This window comes from Podarcis gaigeae (assembly GCF_964106915.1).
Source record: "Podarcis gaigeae genome assembly, chromosome: 9".
Taxonomy (NCBI): domain Eukaryota; kingdom Metazoa; phylum Chordata; class Lepidosauria; order Squamata; family Lacertidae; genus Podarcis; species Podarcis gaigeae.
Window position 1 is genome coordinate 70596326 of NC_139685.1, and position 18552 is coordinate 70614877.

General features: G+C 49.0%; 1 protein-coding gene across 1 annotated transcript in view; it reads left to right on the top strand.

Annotated features, from left to right (window-relative positions):
- The window catches only part of RUFY3 (RUN and FYVE domain containing 3), a 231185-nt gene that overhangs the window by 136442 nt on the left and 76191 nt on the right, over window positions 1-18552 (top strand). The gene's annotated exons all lie outside the window — the stretch shown is intronic.

Here is an 18552-nt window from a genome sequence, read left to right on the forward strand (position 1 = left end):
TCGTCTCAAAAAAGGTGCTTCTTTCAGAGATGCGTTCTTGCACGGGTCACATGACTCGTGTGGGAGCATGGTCCTGTAAGATGGCATCCTGATTTTGAACCTCGGCGTGTTGGAGAGTGTGATGGGTTTCCAGAGGGCATGTTGGTTCTTCCAGAATTTTAGGAGAACAGGAAGCTGCCTTATGTTGAGTCAGGTCATTGGTCCATCTGCCTCTGTATTTTACTGTATTTTATGCTGCTTTTATAATTAAGCATTTTAAAGTGTTTTAAATTTGTTGTTAGGAGCCCTGAGCCCGGTTTTTGAACCGGGAAGGGTGGGGTATAAATAGTTCTTGCCACCCCTACCTGAAGATGCCAAGGCTTGAACACAGGATCCTCTGTATTCAAAGCAGATGTTCTGCCACTGAGCTATGGCTCTCTTGCAAGGATCCATGTTCCAGCATGATCCTTGGTCCCCCCCCCCCTTCCTGTAATGGGTTATAGATTCATAGAATCATAGAGTTGGAAGAGACCACAAGGGCCATCGAGTCCAACCCCCTGCCAAGCAGGAAACACCATCAGAGCACTCCTGACATATGGTTGTCAAGCCTCTGCTTAAAGACCTCCAAAGAAGGAGACTCCACCACACTCCTTGGCAGCAAGGGGTTATTTGTGGGGCATAGGAATTCGTTCTTCTTCTTAATTTTTTTCAAAATATAGTCCGGCCCCCCACAATGTCTGAGGGACAGTGGACTGGCCCCCTGCTGAAAATGTTTGCTGACCTCTGCTAAATGGAGGCATATTCTGATCTCATTCTCCACCCGCAAAGGTCTGTGCAAAAAGGCACATCTTGAGTTGGCGACTAAATGCCTACAGTGATGAGGCCACCAGCACCTTGGAGAGGAGGGCATTCTACAGTGTGGGGGCCACCACAGTTACTCTGTGATGATTTTACCACCTCAAAAAATTAACGTACCTTGGAAATACTGAAGGAGGGTGTATCGCACTTGGAGAGTGAGAGTGATCTGTATCACACTGAGGTGTGATTCAGCTAATTAGAATATATTCAAATGTGTGATTGACTCAGAGAAAGTTGCTACTTTGTTGAATCATAGATATTGCTCCTTAAAACAGGTTTGTGCCTTCCTTGGCGACTTTGAATCCAGAAACGGCCTCCCTATTTTGAACTACATGCACAACTAGGGAAGCAGGAGTGTTCCTCCTGTTGGGTGGCATTCTGATGATGGTACCTACATCAGTGGTTGCTAAGCTGTGATGCTTCAGATGTTTTGGAATCTTGCTCCCACCAACCTCAGAATGCTTGGCGGAAGCTGCTGTTCAACATCTGCAGAGCCACTCGTTCCTCATTGCTGCTCTAGAATATTCCCACATGACTTATGCAAATATGAGTTTCTTGTAGTAGAGCAAGCTATTGCTTAACATAAAAGCACTTGTTTACATGTAATACCAAACCATTGCTTCAATAGAGCCAGTGTGGTGTAGTGGTTAAGAGCGGTAGACTCGTAATCTGGTGAACCGGGTTCGCTTCCCCGCTCCTCCACATGCAGCTGCTGGGTGACCTTGGGCTAGTCACACCTCTCTCTCAAGTCTCTCAGCCCCACTCACTTCACAGAGTGTTTGTTGTGGGGGAGGAAGGGAAAGGAGAATGTTAGCCAATCTGAGACTCCTTCGGGTAGTGATAAAGCGGGATATCAAATCCAAAATCATCATCTTCTTCTTCTTCTTCTTCTTCTTCTTCTTCTTCTTCTTCTTCTTCTTCTTCTATATGACTGAACGTGATTTAAAGGGCAAACCCAAACCTTAGTTTGTTGTTACGTCCTAACCAGCAAACTGTGGTTTTCCGCCAGCTTTTTAGTAAGTGAATTGAAGCATGCAAATGTAGAGTATTTATTATTATTATTATTATTTTATTTATTAAATTTGTATACCACCCTTCATCTGCAGATTTCAGGGTGGTTCACAGCACAACCCCCCCCAAAATACACAACAACAACACAAACCATAACTCTCCCCTGCCAAAAAAACATTTAAAATTACATAGAATGTTGATCAGCCAAAGGCCTAAGAGAAGCGGAACATTCTCGCCTGGTGCCTAAAGGTGTATGATGAAGGTGCCAGGTGAGCCTCCCTGGGGAGAGCATTCCACAAACGGGGAGCCACTGCAGAAAAGGCCCTGTTCTTGTGTTGCCACCCTCTTGCGGAGGAGGCGCATGAAAAAAAGCCTCAGAGGATGATCTCAGGGTCCGAACCGTTTCCGAACCGTTTCGAAGTTTCCGAACTGAAGTTTCCGAACCGTTTTCAGAGGACGTGTTGCAGTAATCTATCAACCCATGTGGAGGACCACAGGTTATCTATCCCTCATCTACGTCATGGCAGCCTTAATATGCTTATGTCCAACTGGGACCTGGTTACTGGGACAGGTCAGGTCCAGCACCAGTATTTGGCATTCTGGGGCATTAGCTGTGTTTCCTGTGCCCTGGAAAGGGTCTCCTGGGCTCACCCCTTGCCTGGTCCATCAGGCCAGTTCACACAATAATTTAAAATGATAAATCACACATTTCCAACTCGCTGGAAAGATAAGGTCCCTACCAGAGTAGAATGACAGGCCAAGTTGTTGGACTATGCAGAGATGGCAGAAATGACTGCGAAAAATCAGAAACCAGGAGGATCAAAACTTCAACAAATAATGGAGGAAATTTAGACTATACTTGAGAGACCACTGTAAACATCTGAACTCTTTAGCAGGTCTTAAATAACTCTTGTAATGTTACACAGACTTCGGATACAATGGAGAACCAGAAAATTAGAGTGATTTATAATATGCAGCTGAAAAGGCATGAGTGGTGCATGCTCTAGTTGTCTCCCGCTTGGACTACTGCAATGCGCTCTACGTGGTGAAGGTGACAATGCACTCTACTTTGAAGGTGACCCGGAAAATACAACTAATCCAGAATGCGGCAGCTAGACTGGTGACTGGGAGCAGCCACCGAGACCATATAACACCAGTCCTGAAAGACCTACTTTGGCTCCCAGTATGTTTCCGAGCACAATTCAAAGTGTTGATGTTGACCTTTAAAGCCCTAAACGGCCTCGGCCCAGGATACCTGAAGGAGCATCTCCACCCCCATTGTTTGGCCTGGACACTGAGGTCCAGCATGAGGGCCTTCTGGTGGTTCCCTCACTGCGAGAAGCAAAACTGCAGGGAACCAGGCAGAGGGCCTTCTCAGTAGTGGCGCCTGCCCTGTGGAAAGCCCTCCCATCAGATGTCAAAGAGAACAACAACTGCCTGACTTTTAGAAGATATCTGAAGGCAGCCGTGTTTAGGGAAGTTTTTAATGTGTGACATTTTAATGTATTTTAATCTTTGTTGGAAGCGCCCAGAGTGGCTGGGGAAACCCAGCCAGATGGGCGGGGTACAAATAAATTATTATTATTATTATTACTATTACTATTACTATTACTATTACTATTACTATTATTAAAGAACCCATGGGGGGGAGGAAGTCTAGAAATTCGGGAGAATCTTGTGTAACTTTTATTATTTGTGATTTTGAATGTCAACAAATTGGTAAAATCAAATAAAAACTATTTAAAAAACCAAAAATAAAAGGATAAATCACACAAGGCAATTACATAACAAAGTCAAACCAAGTCAAACCAAGTTCAGAAAGTGTTTTCTGTTGTTATTGTTGCTGCTCCCAATCCTCTTTCAAATGCTGTAATCTTAAAGAAGAGAAAACAATGAAGAAAGCTAGATAGCATGCATTATTAACTCAAGGTATCTCTCCCTATGTTACCCAAGATCTCAGTGCAATGCCTAAATGTAGTCCATTGCAGAGGGCTCACATGACATCTATTGCAAACAACCCAGGGTTTCTACGACACAATCATCCGTGGAGATCAAATGGCCAACAAACATTGCATAATTTACCAAGGGGATCAAAGGAAGCAATTACCTGAGGGACCAAACTAACAGCAGCGGAGGGAGAGATAAAAATGCCTCTGAACGGATGCCAAAGACCAGAAACCGTAGGGGAGATTGGCAAAGGGTGCTTAAGATACGTAGAAAGTAGCCTAGATGGTGGGATGTCCCAGCAGAGATGTTGCTGTCTCCCTGGCATACAGGGTGTTTTGGGGGAGAAATTTGGTTCAGTTCACATTGAGAGAACTTAATTTATGTTTCCTGAAACAATGCATGAGGAGAATCACAGCCATCCTTCAAAATTTGCACTTTTCCGAATTTGGAATGCTGTTCTCCAGTCAAATAACGTGTATGGAAAATGCAAACGCCACAGTTAAATTGTGCTTACAAATGCATAACACACAACAAATGCATTGTATTAGGGGGAATCGCTTTGCAACGTGTGGAAAAGGCAAAATTTCATACACATACGAGTATATTAGGAGAAATCACCACTAAAATGTTGATGAACTTTATGAAGACTTAAAAAAATAATAATTTGCAAACTGGCATGGAGATGTGGAGAATGGGGAAAAAACTAGAGACAGCAAAATCTAAATGGACTCTTGTTGAGGATAGGGCTGCAGCATACATGCGAGTACAGAGACCTTCTGAGGTCCTTGAGCAGGGGTCAGCAAACTTTTTCAGTAGGGGGCTGGTCCACTGTCCATCAGACCTTGTGGGGCACCAGACTCTATTTTGAAAAAAAGAAAAAAAAAGAACGAATTCCTATGTTCCACAAATAACCCAGAGATGCATTTTAAATAAAAGTGTGCTGGGCCCGGGGGTAACCTGTGAAACACGGTCCAGGGCCGGTCCAGAATCCGAAGATTCTGCTGAGAGTCAGTCCGGCACGGCCAAGGCAGGACACGAGGCAGGAAACCAGGCAAGGACAGGTACAGGATCTGGCACACAGCAATGTTGCTCCCACAACCTGGGGTGGGGTTCGACAGCCTTTTATCTTTTTTCGGGGTAGCGGCCGGTCCTGATCCCCCGGCTACGCACCCCCAGGTGAGCACTCCTCCTGCGAGTACTCAGGTCTCTCCTTCTCTCAGACCTTAGTCTCTGCAGCTTGGGAGATGTCGGTGGGTTACTAGACCCAGAGGCTGCCTCAGCCTCCCCTAACCCAACCGGTAGTGGAGCAGCTGTAAATGATGGCCCAACTGAAGGCAACAAGGTAATTCCTGCATCTGGAGCCAGGGCAGGCTCAGGCCCCTGACTCACCGCAGCTGGTGTTTGTTGCAAGGGAACCTGTGCAGACTGGAACTCTTCAGGATCAGGCCCCAGACTTGGTTCAGATGATGTCTGAGGCAAAGGATCCAGTGCAGATTGAGACTCCTCTGGTTCCAAGTCCGAGTCCCAGGCCATCACAAAAAGCACACATTCTACTCATGTAAAAACACGCTGATTCCCAGACCATCCATGGGCTGGATTGAGAAGGTGATTGGGCCAGATCCGTCCCCTGGGCCTTAGTTTGCCTACCCATGTCCTTGAGGTTGGACACATTGCATTACACTTGGAGGGTCAACAAAGGGGGGAAACCAAGGATCATGCTGGAACATGGATTCTTGCAAGAGAGCCATAGCTCTGTGGCAGAACATCTGCTTTGAATGCAGAGGATCCTGCGTTCAATCCTTGGCATCTTCAGGTAGGGGTGGCAAGAACTTCCTTCTGCAATCATGCAGAGGTGCTGCTGCCTGTTAGTGCAAATTCAGAGGCAAATGGACCAATGATCTGACTCAACATAAGGCATGTTATGTACCGAGTTGAATAGGATTCAAAATGCAGCAGTCTGATTGGTTCTAGAGCAATGCAGCAGTATGATTGGTCCGCAGGAGCCACCCAATCCAGCTCCAGATGGAAGTGAATCCGCAACCTGATTGGCCTATAGGAGATTCCCGGAATTAGCAAATCACGTGCAGCCCTTTGTGTAAATAATCTATATAAAGCAGATACTTTGGGGGAACTTCCATTCCTCCTCATCACTATGAGCTGAATAAAGAGCATGACATCCACTCTCGACTCCGAGTATATTTCAGGGCAGCTTCCTGTTCTTCTAAAATTCTGGAAGAAGCAAGATGCCCTCTGGAAACCCACCACATCCTCCAACATGCAGAGGTGAAAAATCAGGATGCCATCTTTTCAGGGCTGTGCAAGAGCGTGTCACGGTCCGGTCTACGGGCAATCGAAGTCCCGGCTGAGGACGTCGGGACCGGGGCAAGACGGTGGGGTGGGAGCAGGAATGAGAGTCCAGAAGCCAGGGGTCCGAGGGTGAGGAAGCAGGGAGTCACGAAGCCGAGGTCCGAGGATCAGGAAGCAAGAAGCCAAATGCAGCAAGGCAGGAAATGTGTTGCTGTGGCAAAGAGCCGAAGGGAAATGCTGACCTTATATCCCTTCCTGGCTCTTGTCACCAGGTGCTGTGAGTCACCAAGCGGCCTCTCCTGTGCGGCCACACCTTGCCTCTCCAGAACTTGGGAAGGCCCTAGTCCTGTGAAGCCCTACTGGTCACAGGGCCTGGCTCCTGCATGCACTCCTGACAGAGCGCATCTCTGAAAGAAGCACCTTTTTTGAGATGCGATTGCGGAAACCAAAATGGCCACCGTGCTCTCATGTGAAAAAACAGAATGCCCCGGTTTTCCAGGGACAGTTGAGGGGTATGAACCCACCACCTGTCTGTTTCAGTCCCGCACATGAAACATGGGGGTAGCAAAACTGTTCAACTTTACAGATTTGCGGTAAGATGTTCTGAGACAACCCATGAATGCACCTGAAGTTCATTGAGCATTTATAATGTACTGAGTACATGCCATGGTATCATGATTATCATCAGGGTTTGGATCAGGGACTGGCATTATCGGGCACCTGCCAAGGCCCACGCCTTGGCAGGAGACCCGCTGCCAACCTCCAGAGGCTCCTGGCTCTTCCGTCCAACTCCTTGCTGTTCCTGTCTGTTCACCTTCCCTCTGGGGGTGTGGGAACAGTGAGAAGATTGGGGGGAAGAGAAGCTATCTCAGGACACCTTGCACTTTCTTTTGGGGGACATGGTTGGGCCCGGGGGGTGAGGAGCAAAGGCAGCCACACTGGCAAGGCTGAGAAGCGTTGTGCTTCCCTTTTCCTTCTCCCCTTCCCTTTTACAAGCACCATGAAAACATAATCCTGTTGTGATGACTTGGCTGATTCTGCCACGATTAACCTTTCGAAGGTCCAGGGTTAAGCCAGGGAAATATACTCGGAGTCGAGAGTGGATTTCATGCTCTTTATTCAGCTCATAGTGGTGAGGAGGAATGGAAGTTCCCCCAGAATGTCTGCTTTATATACATTATTTACACAATGGGCCTCACCTGATTGTCTAATTCCGGGATTCATCTGTAGGCCAATCAGGTTGCGGATTCACTTCCACCTGGAGCTGGATTGGGTGGCTTCTGTGGACCAATTAGACTGCTGCATTCTGAATCCTATTGTTCTAGAACCAATCAGACTGCTGCATTCTGAATCCTATTGTTCTAGGACCAATCAGACTGCTGCATTTTGGATCCTATTAAACTCAGCACATAACACCCACCAAGGGATCCTGGAGGAAAAGCAGAGCAATTGCTCAGGGAAAATCTGGCTTCTGTTTCTGGTGAAAAGGGCACAAATGCATTTAGAGATGCTATAAGAGTCAGTGCAGCCATGCCTGCGATGTGCAGATTGGCTGCAAATAGACAGAGCTTGTCTTCCTTCCCTCCTATGACTTGCCAGCCCCCAAGTCAAACTCCATTTCCGTGTTATTTAGGGTCCTATTTTTAGGAAGCAAAAAAAGCCACCAGGAAGCCTGACAGCACAGCAGCTTGTTTCATTGGGTTGTGGCCCCCTGTGCTCTCAATATAGCTTCCCCACTCTTTATTTAGCAGTGTTTTGATGCGAACCCTTGAACCTCTGGTTAAATGCATCCCCTGCTGCTGTGGAGTAGCAAAGCTATTTCACGGAGAACAGTTAGGAAAGCAGTATAATTCCATCAAAACCGTGTCCAAGCGTTTGCCTGCGTCATTCTTTAGTCACATAGAGCTGTTTTGTGGCACCTGGGCTTAAGCGACAAGCACACACATGCCTAAAGCAGCAGTTCCCCCATTGCTCCACCCATGCTAGCCAGTGGTGGCTGGTGCCCATTGGGACTGGTGGGGTGGAAGGAGGGGAGCCCGACAGCAGGTGGCGCTAGAGTTACTGACAGGCAGGAGCGGCTAATTCTGACTCCGCTGCCTTCTGAGTTTTACAAGGGGGAGCACAGAGGCTGATGACAGACTGAAGTTGATGGTGTTGGCAGAGTAGCTAAGTTGTAACTAGGAAGCCAAACTATGCACAATACTGACTCTTCTCTTGAAATTAAGACAATTTTTACATTATTTGAAAGGTTTTACTTGCAGGACATATAGCTAAAGAAGAATATATGCAAAGTATTTACATTCACATGCTTATCCAAGCATGGGCTTAGTCTTTCTTAGTTGAAGATTACAGCTTCTTCCTTAAACATTCAAGCAAACTGTGTGTTTCTCTCTTTCCAGTACTTGAACTCAGCCTTCTGCACATGACCCAGCCATGCAGTTCCTTCTGAGAGGTTTCTGCTTTCTCCTTCCAGATTTGGGAGAACATCAACTTCTGCACTTCTTTCTGTCACATACATTCACACAGAAACATGAGCCCTCCTCTCCTCTACAGTGATACCCCGGGTTAAGAACTTAATTCGTTCTGGAGGTCTGTTCTTAACCTGAAACAGTTCTTAACCTGAAGCACCACTTTAGCTAATGGGGCCTCCTGCTGCCACCACACCGCCGGGGCACGATTTCTGTTCTCATCCTGAAGCAAAGTTCTTAACCCAAGGTAATATTTCTGGGTTAGCAGTGTTAAGTTGTGGGCGAACATATCAGACGACACAGCGATTCTTCCAAAGCAGCTCTTTATTTGTAAGCTGGAACAGAACTGACTGAGGAGCTCAGTCAGCCTGCTTATATAGAGCTCCAGAACAATGTAACTGTTGGCGTTTTCTAAAACTATCCAATCACTGAACGTCACTTTCGATCCTTCATTTGCATAACTATCTACAGTATCCCCCTGCTGGCCCAGGGTGAGAACTTCAGTACATAACACCCCTCCCCACCGAGATAAAGCGTTAGTTACAATCGTAATGGTTTCCTTATATACAGCACTACACGTAATGGTTCAATTAGGGACAAAAGCATATCGGTTACATTTCACATACTTAAACCAACAGTGATACATGTCCAACAACATAGTCCTTTAAATAAGTTGGGCACTTGGAAACTCTGCCAGACAGCCGGGGACTGGTAGCCAAGTCTGGGGGGCCACATAATTCTTGCTGAGGCTGTGGTGCGACCCTAGGTGGCATTGAAACCAAGTCCCCTGGATCCGCTGCTGTGGGTGGAGCCTCCGCAAGTGGAGTGGTCTGAGCCTGTGGTAATTCCGGCAGACCCTCTGAAGTGGCTTGGTTCGGCTCCACGCTGGCAGTTTGCGAGAGAGGTGGAGCCTCACCATCTGTAAGTGTCTCTTCTGGAGCCACGGGCGCAGTTGGGGGCACCATGGTAGTGTCCAAGTCCCCAACCCTGTGCCTAAGCTGGTCTATGTGCCAGCGCCACAAGCGTCCGTCTTCGAGTGCCACCTGGTACGAGCGAGGTCCAGTGACTCCCACTACTGTGGCTGGCACCCAAGGAATGTCCCCCACATAGTTCTGGGCAAAGACCTGGTTTCCTGGAACAAATGACCGTGGCGCGTTGGCACGTCAAAGTCCGGGTGCAGCCAGTTGAGCAGGGACCCTCCACCCTGTGGCCGCATGAGGGGTGATGTGTTGCACGAACAAATATTTGGCAACCTGCTCATGCCAATCTCCCCGGTCCAGGCACGCCAGTGCCTCTTTTCCCGAGTGCACCATTCTCTCCGCTTGCCCGTTGCTGGATGGATGAAATGGTGCTGTTAGGGCATGGCGGATGACCAGTCCCAAAAGATACCGCTCAAAAGAGCCTGACGTGAACTGCGGTCCATTGTTGGAGACAAGGACATCAGGACACCCATGCGTCACAAAGAGGCCTTGCAGCACCCGGATGACGGCCTCGGTAGTGGTGGAGGGCATCAGGGCCACCTCCAGCCATTTGGAATAGGCGTCCACCACTACCATAAAGGTCCGGCTGTGAAAGGGGCCGGCCAGATCGATGTGCACCCTCAACCAGGGTGTCTTGGGCGTCTCCCAGGTGTGTCCCTTAGCTGCCAGTGGTGCAGGCCTTGATTCTTGGCACGCTTGACAGGTGGACACCCAGGCAGTGATGGCATCGTCCATGTTAGGCCACCAGACGTAACACTGAGCCAAAGCCTTCATTTTGATGATTCCCGGGTGGCCAACGTGCAGAGCCTCCAGGACACATTGACAGAGTCTTTGGGGAATCACGACACGGTCTCCCCACAGCAGACATCCGCGATGAGCCGAGAGTTCATGTTGTCTGGTTGCTAACGGTTGGAACTCCGATGCAAAAGGCCCTTGTGGCCACCCCCTCCACACCCAGTTGAGCACACGGCTGATGGTGCAATCCTGGGCAGATGCAGAGGCCACAGTGGCAGCTGATACAGGCGCTGCCGGAAGATCCTCAATCAGGAGGAGCGATGAAGCGGGAGCCAGGTCTTCCACAAACGCTGGAAGAGGGCAATGGCTGAGGGCGTCGGCATGGCCCATTGATTTCCCCGGGCGATGGACGAGCCGGTAGTGGTAGGCAGCCAGGAAAACAGTCCACCACAGCATGCACGGCGAGAGGACCAATGGAGTTGGACGATCACTGGCGAGGAGGCCCAGGAGCGGCTTGTGGTCAGTGATGAGGTCAAAAGTCCTGCCGTAGAGGTATTCATGGAACCTCTTCACTCCAGCCACAAGTGCCAGTGCCTCCTTGTTGAGCTGGCTGTAATTCTGTTCCGTTGGAGATAGCGTCCTGGAAGAGTAGGCGAGCGGTGCTTCTCTTCCATCTGGAAAATGGTGACTAAGGACAGCGCCGATGCCAAAAGGTGAGGCGTCGCAGGCAAGGACCAGCGGCCTGGCTTCATTGTACTGTACCAGCACACTGTCCGATGAAAGGAGAGCCTTGACCGCGTTGAAGGCCGCCGTTTCCCGATGACCCCAGGACCAAGGCGTCTTTGTGCTGAGGAGTCGGTGAAGAGGCTCAGCCACCGTGGCTTTGTGGGGCAGGAACATGTTATAAAAGTTCAGCAGCCCCAGGAACGCCTGCAACTCTGTCTTGTTCTTTAGGATGGGGGCCTGCTGGATAGCGCGGATCTTGGATGTGGTCGGGTGAAGGCCGGAGGCGTCGATAAGATAGCCCAGGAACTCCACCTGTGGAACGGCGATCTGGCACTTCTCCCTCTTTACCTTGAGTCCGGCCTCCTGGAACCTGGTCAGCACGGCACGGAGGCGCTCGAACAGCTGCTGGTGTGAGTCTGCGGACACCAAGACGTCATCAAAATATGGTACCACGCCCGGAAGCCCTTGCAGGAGACGCTCCATAAGGCTTTGGAAGATGCCAGGAGCCACACTCACCCCGAACTGCAACCAGCGGCAACAGAATGCCCCTCGGTGGGTGACGATCGTCTGGGCTTCAGCAGTGGCATCATCAACGGGCAGTTGTTGATAGGCTTAGGCAAGGTCCAGCTTAGCGAAGACCTTACCCTCACCCAGGGAATGCAGCAGGTGTTGGACAACAGGAACCGGATAAGCGTGCTGCTGAAGTGCCTTGTTGATCGTGCACTTGTAGTCAGCGCAGATTCTCACTGACCCGTCTGGCTTGACAGGCATGATGATGGGGGTTTCCCACTTGGCGTGGTCAACCAGCTCCAAGACTCCTTGGGCAATCAGCTTGTCCAGTTGTTCGTCCACCTTAGCCTTGAGAGCAAAGGGAACCCGGCGTGGCTTTAGCTTGATGGGGGCGACTTGTGGATCAAGGCTAAAGGAGATGTGCGTACCTGTATATTGCCCCAAAGTGCCGTCAAAAACCTCGGCAAAGTCTTTGACCAGACCCTCAGTCTCTGCGTTAGAGATGCAGTTGATGCCGGTGACTTCCAGGCCAAGGGCATCAAACCAGTCTAGCCCTAGGAGGCTTGGCCGCTGACCTTCGACCACCACCAGGCGGAGCAGGCCCGAAAAATCCTTGAAGGCGATCCGGAACTGGCCAACACCTACCACGGGAATGTCGTTTCCCTGATAGTCTCTCAGGTGTACGCGGTGAGAGTCGAGTTGCCTTTTGGACACTCTGGGTACCAGTCTTTTGATGGTGCTCCAAGACACGATGGACAGGGCAGACCCGGCGTTGATCTCCATGTCACATGGAGCTCCTTCATTGAGCACCGTGATGTTCAGCTTGCGTCGCGTAGGCGAGTCGGTTTGGCCAATCGTGGTTCTAGACGGGCAGTGGCAGTTGGTGAGAGCGAAACAGCTTTCCTTGGCAGACTGGAGTGAAGACTTGGACTTGTGAGTCGGTGAAGGGGGGGGGTGTCAGACGGAGCCGATCGGCAGACCTTAGTGATGTGGCCCCTTCTGGAACACGTCCGACAGATGGCGTCTCTGAATCGACACATGGCACGGGAATGGTTGCCTCTGCAGCCAGCACATTCCGGTTGGCCCTTGGACTTCTGTTGGAACTTCCTGAGCTCCCGCTTTGTCTGGTGCATGGCATCGTCGTCACTGGAGGATGCCTCATCACTGCTGGCCTCTTCGTGATGCACTGGAACTGGCTTCCTAGCAAGACGCGGGCTGCTGGACTTGCGGATCTCCTGGGCGGAGCGTTCAGCAGCTTCCGAGACCACAGCCTCCTCAATGGCTTTCTGCAGCGTGAGGTCTGGCTTGGCAAGGAGACGCCGTTGCAGATGGATGTCCCGGACCCCGCAGACAATTTGATCCATCAGGGCATCGTCTAAGTCTCGGAACTCGCAGTGCATTGCAGCCTGTCGGAGGGTGGTGGTGTAGTTGTTGATTGACTCCCCCTCTGCCTGGTTCCGGTGGTAAAATGCATGGCGGGCAGCAATCTTGGACGGCTTTGGCACGTAGTGGTTGCGGAGCTTCTCATGGATCGTGTCCCATGGTGTTGCCTGGACTGCTTCAGGCGCAACCAATGCTTAGGCCGTCTCAAACACCTCAGGCCCACAGAGGCTGAGGAATAGGTGCCGCTTCCGTTCCTTTGATACTGCTGTCAGCTCGTTGGCTTGGAGGTAGCAGTCGAACCGAGCGAGGTAGGAGTCCCATGATTCAGAGGCTGGCGCAAACGGTGGTAGAGGCACAAGTGAAGCCATGATTCCGATGCCGGCGTGAAGGGTGATGGATGGAACACAGTGCTCTAGCCAGAACAGTCAGCTCTGAATTGGTTCTGTTCACTGATTTCGCTCAGTGATTTCGCTCTGTGATTCAGCTCAGTTCAGAGGCTGGCCGCATCTGGCTGTGCTCTGATGTCCATCGATCCCACCTTCGTCACTTGTGTTTGTTGTGGGCGAACATATCAGACGACACAGCGATTCTTCCAAAGCAGCTCTTTATTTGTAAGCTGGAACAGAACTGACTGAGGAGCTCAGTCAGCCTGCTTATATAGAGCTCCAGAACAATGTAACTGTTGGCGTTTTCTAAAACTATCCAATCACTGAACGTCACTTTCAATCCTTCATTTGCATACAAACTATCCAATCACTGAACGTCACTTTCAATCCTTCATTTGCATAACTATCTACAGTATCCCCCTGCTGGCCCAGGGTGAGAACTTCAGTACATAACAAGCAGAGTCTGTAACCTGAAGCGCATGTAACCCGAGGTACCACTGTATTGCGTTTAGAGAGAGAGAGTACTATCTCTTCTTCAGCGATCATGGAGATGCAGCCATTAAAGTCAAGTCACTCACACACAAAACAAAATGCAGAATGTAATACGGTAACGTCCCATGTGACCAGAGTTAACCAATCACACAAAAGCCGCTGGGGAACATTCCAGAATTAAACACACACAGTAAGGCATTTAAACACTCCCAATTTCAGTAAATTAAATCACGATACTGAACGTGCCACTTGCCTGAATGGACCAGCCTCTCCTGATACTACTCTTAGTTGGCCAGGGCTGGTTGCATGGGCCTTTTTTTTGCTGCCTGAGGCAACGGACAAGGGAACCTCTGCCTCAGTTCCATGTCGTTGTTGATTAGTTGTCTTAGTTGTGTTTCCAACTCTTCATGACCCCATGAACCCAAGCATGCCTTGGAAATTTCTTCTCAAAGCTTCTCCCTTTTAATGTCCATGGAGTTTTCACAGCAGAAATACTGGTGGATCACATTTAGTCTAAACTCTTGGCTATGGCCTGTACATCTTGGGTAGCCCTGCACGGCATAGCTCATAGTTTCTTGGAGTTGAATAACTCCAAATCCCTTCGCCACGACAAGGCAGTGATCCATGAAGGGGCAGTTCCATGTACAGGAGCCAAAATAGATGGCCAGCTGAATCTGGATTGACAGTTGGATGGGAGAGTGCTCACCACACCACCTGAGTGCAGAAGCCGAGTTATGGCAGTACAAAACAGGTTGCATGAAGAACACAATCTGCCCTGCAACAGAAGGGTGCTTTTCTAAAGACTTTTGTTGTTGTCATTGTTCTTCTGCAAATTTTGGGGTTCTCCCAAGCTGCTGATCACCTCCATCCTGTGCGTGGGGTGGTGTTATTTTGGCTACATGAAGGCTGATCACTCTGGGAACCGAGTTTGCTGGTAGTCTAGAGGATAACAACGAACAAACGAACGTTCTCTGTGCTCTGGCATTTTCGCTGCCTTGCCAACCGACTGCCAGAAGCCCTCAGTGTGAAGCATGGTGTGAAATCTTTCCAAACGGTGTTCCTGTGACTTCAGTTCCACCCTTGCAGCTATTTTAATGAGAACGGTGCAAGCACAATTAATTGCGTGCACATGTCATCTCAACGCTGCGGCAGCGCGCATGGGTGCGTTAGCATTCCCTAACCTTTTCCCTTTTCGAAATGTATTCTGAGTTGCAGATGTTTTGATATCAACCGCCCTCCTGACTGGGTGTCAGTGTTTGCTTACATATAGCCCAAGCATGTGGAAAGTCAACACAAGAAGAAGAAGAAGAAGAAGAAGAGGAGGAGGAGTTTGTATTTGATATCCTCTTTATCACTACCCTAAGGAGTCTCAAAGCAGCTACCAATCTCCTTTCCCTTCCTCCCCCACAACAAACACTCTGCGAGGTGAGTGGGGCTGAGAGACTTCAGCGAAGTGTGACTAGCCCAAGGTCACCCAGCAGCTGCATGTAGAGGAGCAGGGAATCGAACCTGGTTCACCAGATTACAAGTCCACTGCTCTTAACCACTACACCACACTAGCTCTCCACAACACTAGCTAAAGGACTGTCGCCCGTGTACTTTCAGAGTTCATTATGAACATAGGGAGATGCATTTTACTGAGTCAGACCACTGGTCCTGGTATTGTTGATCTCCAGGGCTACGGGCAGGGATATGCTAAGTCCTACAAGGGATGTTGGGATGTTAGAAGAGGGGTAGGACCTCTTGTGGAGGACATATATTGTGCTCCTTCTGGGGTAGTTCGTCTAACTTTGATGCTCACCCTGCACTCAACTCTCACCAGTGCCTACTAGAAGCTGTCAGCATGCCACAGCGGCCACACCCCAGGAAAGGCTTCGACTGGCCAGCTAAACCAGGTGACGGTAGCTGATGGGTCTCAAGGCCTTGTTGAGTTAGGGATTTCCCCTGCATGCAGAGACAGGCACCTGCGGATGGAGTGGATGAGACCACTAGTGGGTCCAGCGGTCAACAGGGCGGTTCCTGCACATTCTGTAGAGAAGGAAGTGAGTGACGGATGGGGCTGGTCCACCTGGGAAGGTAGACCATCTCGGAGAAGGAAAACTCTGACCCTAAACCTCCACTGTCTTACAGGATGTCTTTGGGAGAAGAAAAGGCTAAGGAGTAAACTCTACACAAATCCGAAGCAGAGTCCCTAAGAGGGTTGGATGGCACCTTGTACTCCTCATTCCAGCATCTCCTGGAGCCTAGCTGGTGCCAAACATCTTGCTCTGTATTCCTTTGGACCCCGTCAGCAAGGCCAACAGGGGGGTCTTGTTGTCTTGGCAGCCGAGGACCTCCATGCACGATGCCCAGGTTTGGTATTCAGTCGAGTTGATTTTGGACTACGGCAATGTAATAATTATTAATTCTCAGGCACATCTTTTAAAGATGTTGTGCAATTTTTTGTTTTAGGACATGGGCGGAGAGGTCAAAGTTTGGGCAGCCATTTTAGGAGAAAAGTTCAGCCAATGGGGGAAGGGCTGTTTTTCTCTGCAAAAATATTTTTATGATCCCCACTCTGCATGCTCAAGGATTCTTGAGTTGGTTTTAGATCTATATCGTCTGCCAATTGAAGATAGTATGTCATGTCTCTGATGATGTGGGGTCCCTAGGACACACTTGAGGTTAAGCTGCACATTTAAACATTCACTTGCACATTCAGACATTGCCCACCTGCCTGCTGGTGGTTACTGAAATATACTTGGAGTCCTGCAGTGATTTCATGCTCTTTATTGCAGCTTGTGAAACAGTGATTGAATTTCTCCCCAATCCAGGCCTTTATATACATTGTTTACACAATGAGTCCCGTCTGATTGGCTGATTCTGCTTCCCTCCTGGAGCCTGATTGGTCTTCTCTCACAGGCTAATAAGTTGTTGCATTCTACGATCCTACCTGCCTATTGTTCTAGGATACAAGCTTAATACATAACAGTTACCATGGAGGTAGTTGTATATATCGAAGGGAGAAATCCTCTTGCTTCTGGTAACATGTCGGCGGATACCAGTGGGAGAGTAGAGACCGATACTGTTATGTACTGAAGTTCTCACCCTGGGCCAGCAGGGGGATACTGTAAATAGTTTTCACTCAGGTCCACATATGCAAATAAGGGATTGAAAGTGACGTTCAGTGATTGGATAGTTACAGAAAGTGTTACAGTTGCGTTGTAGTGGAGCTCTATATAAGCAGGCTGGCTGAACCCTTCAGTTCAGTTCTGTTCTGGCCTGTGAATAAACAAGAGCTGTTTGAAGAATCGCTGTGTCGTCTGATATGTTCACCCACAACTTAACAGATACAAGAAATGTATGATGTGCAGATGAATGTGTCTGGTTGTGCTGTTGCAGATGCACCATGGCGTTTCTCCTCTCTGTGCTCCTCCCAGGGGTCATTCCTCCTCTGGTCACTGCTATGGATGCACAACCTCACTGTCTGTCTCCAGGCACTGCGATCGTCTGCAAGGGATTCCCACACGGCAGGGTTGATGTCACCTGCCTTCATCTCACATTTGCAGACATTTTTGTGACACAGAGTTGGTCTGCCAATGGCATTGGTGCCTAAAGCCAGCTCCACATAGTGCATGTCCTTGGGGATCCCGCCATTTCCCATTCTGTGCACGTGACCAAACCAGCACTAACTCCTTCTGCATTTGGATATTTTGAACGAATGGTATCTATTCTTAAATTAAAGAACCTTTTATTGAATTAAAGAACCTTTTATTGAATTAAAGAACCTTTTAATAAGGGTGAAAGAGGAGAGTGCAAAATATGGTCTGAAGCTCAACATCAAAAAAACGAAGACCATGGCTACTGGTCCCATCACCTCCTGGCAAATAGAAGGGGAAGAAATGGAGGCAGTGAGAGATTTTACTTTCTTGGGCTCCATGATCACTGCAGATGGTGACAGCAGTCACAAAATTAAAAGACACCTGCTTCTTGGGAAAAAAGCAATGACAAACCTAGACAGCATCCTAAAAAGTAGAGACATAACCTTGCCGACAAAGGTCTGTATAGTAAAAGCTATGGTTTTCCCAGTAGTGATGTATGGAAGTGAGAGATGGACCATAAAGAAGGCTGATCGCCAAAGAATTGATGCTTTTGAATTATGGTGCTGGAGGAGACTCTTGAGAGTCCCATGGACTGCAAGATCAAACCTATCCATTCTGAAGGAAATCAGCCCTGAGTGCTCACTGGAAGGACAGATTGTGAAGCTGAGGCTCCAATACTTTGGCCACCTCATGAGAAGAGAAGACTCCCTGGAAAAGACCCTGATGTTGGGAAAGATGGAGGGCGCAAGGAGAAGGGGACAACAGAGGACGAGATGGTTGGACAGTGTTCTTGAAGCTACCAGCATGAGTTTGACCAAACTGTGGGAGGCAGTGGAAGACAGAAGTGCCTGGCGTGCTCTGGTCCATGGGGTCATGAAGAGTTGGACACGACTAAACAACTAAACAACAACAACAAATCTATTCTTGAGCACTTGAGCACTTCAAAGCCTTCCCCTACTAGAAGTTGTTGTTGTTGTTGCTGCTGCTGTTGCTGCTGCTGTTTTATTTGTATCTCGCCCATCTGACTGTTTGTTGCCCCAGCCACTCTGGGTGGCTTCCAGCAAATATAAAAACATCTCCCATCCTTTGCAGACTGGGCAATCTGGAGGGCAACAAGTTAGGGCTGGCAGGCTGGCTGCCATGCATCTGGCCTCTGAAACCATATACATAGGCAGCAAGGTGCATAGTA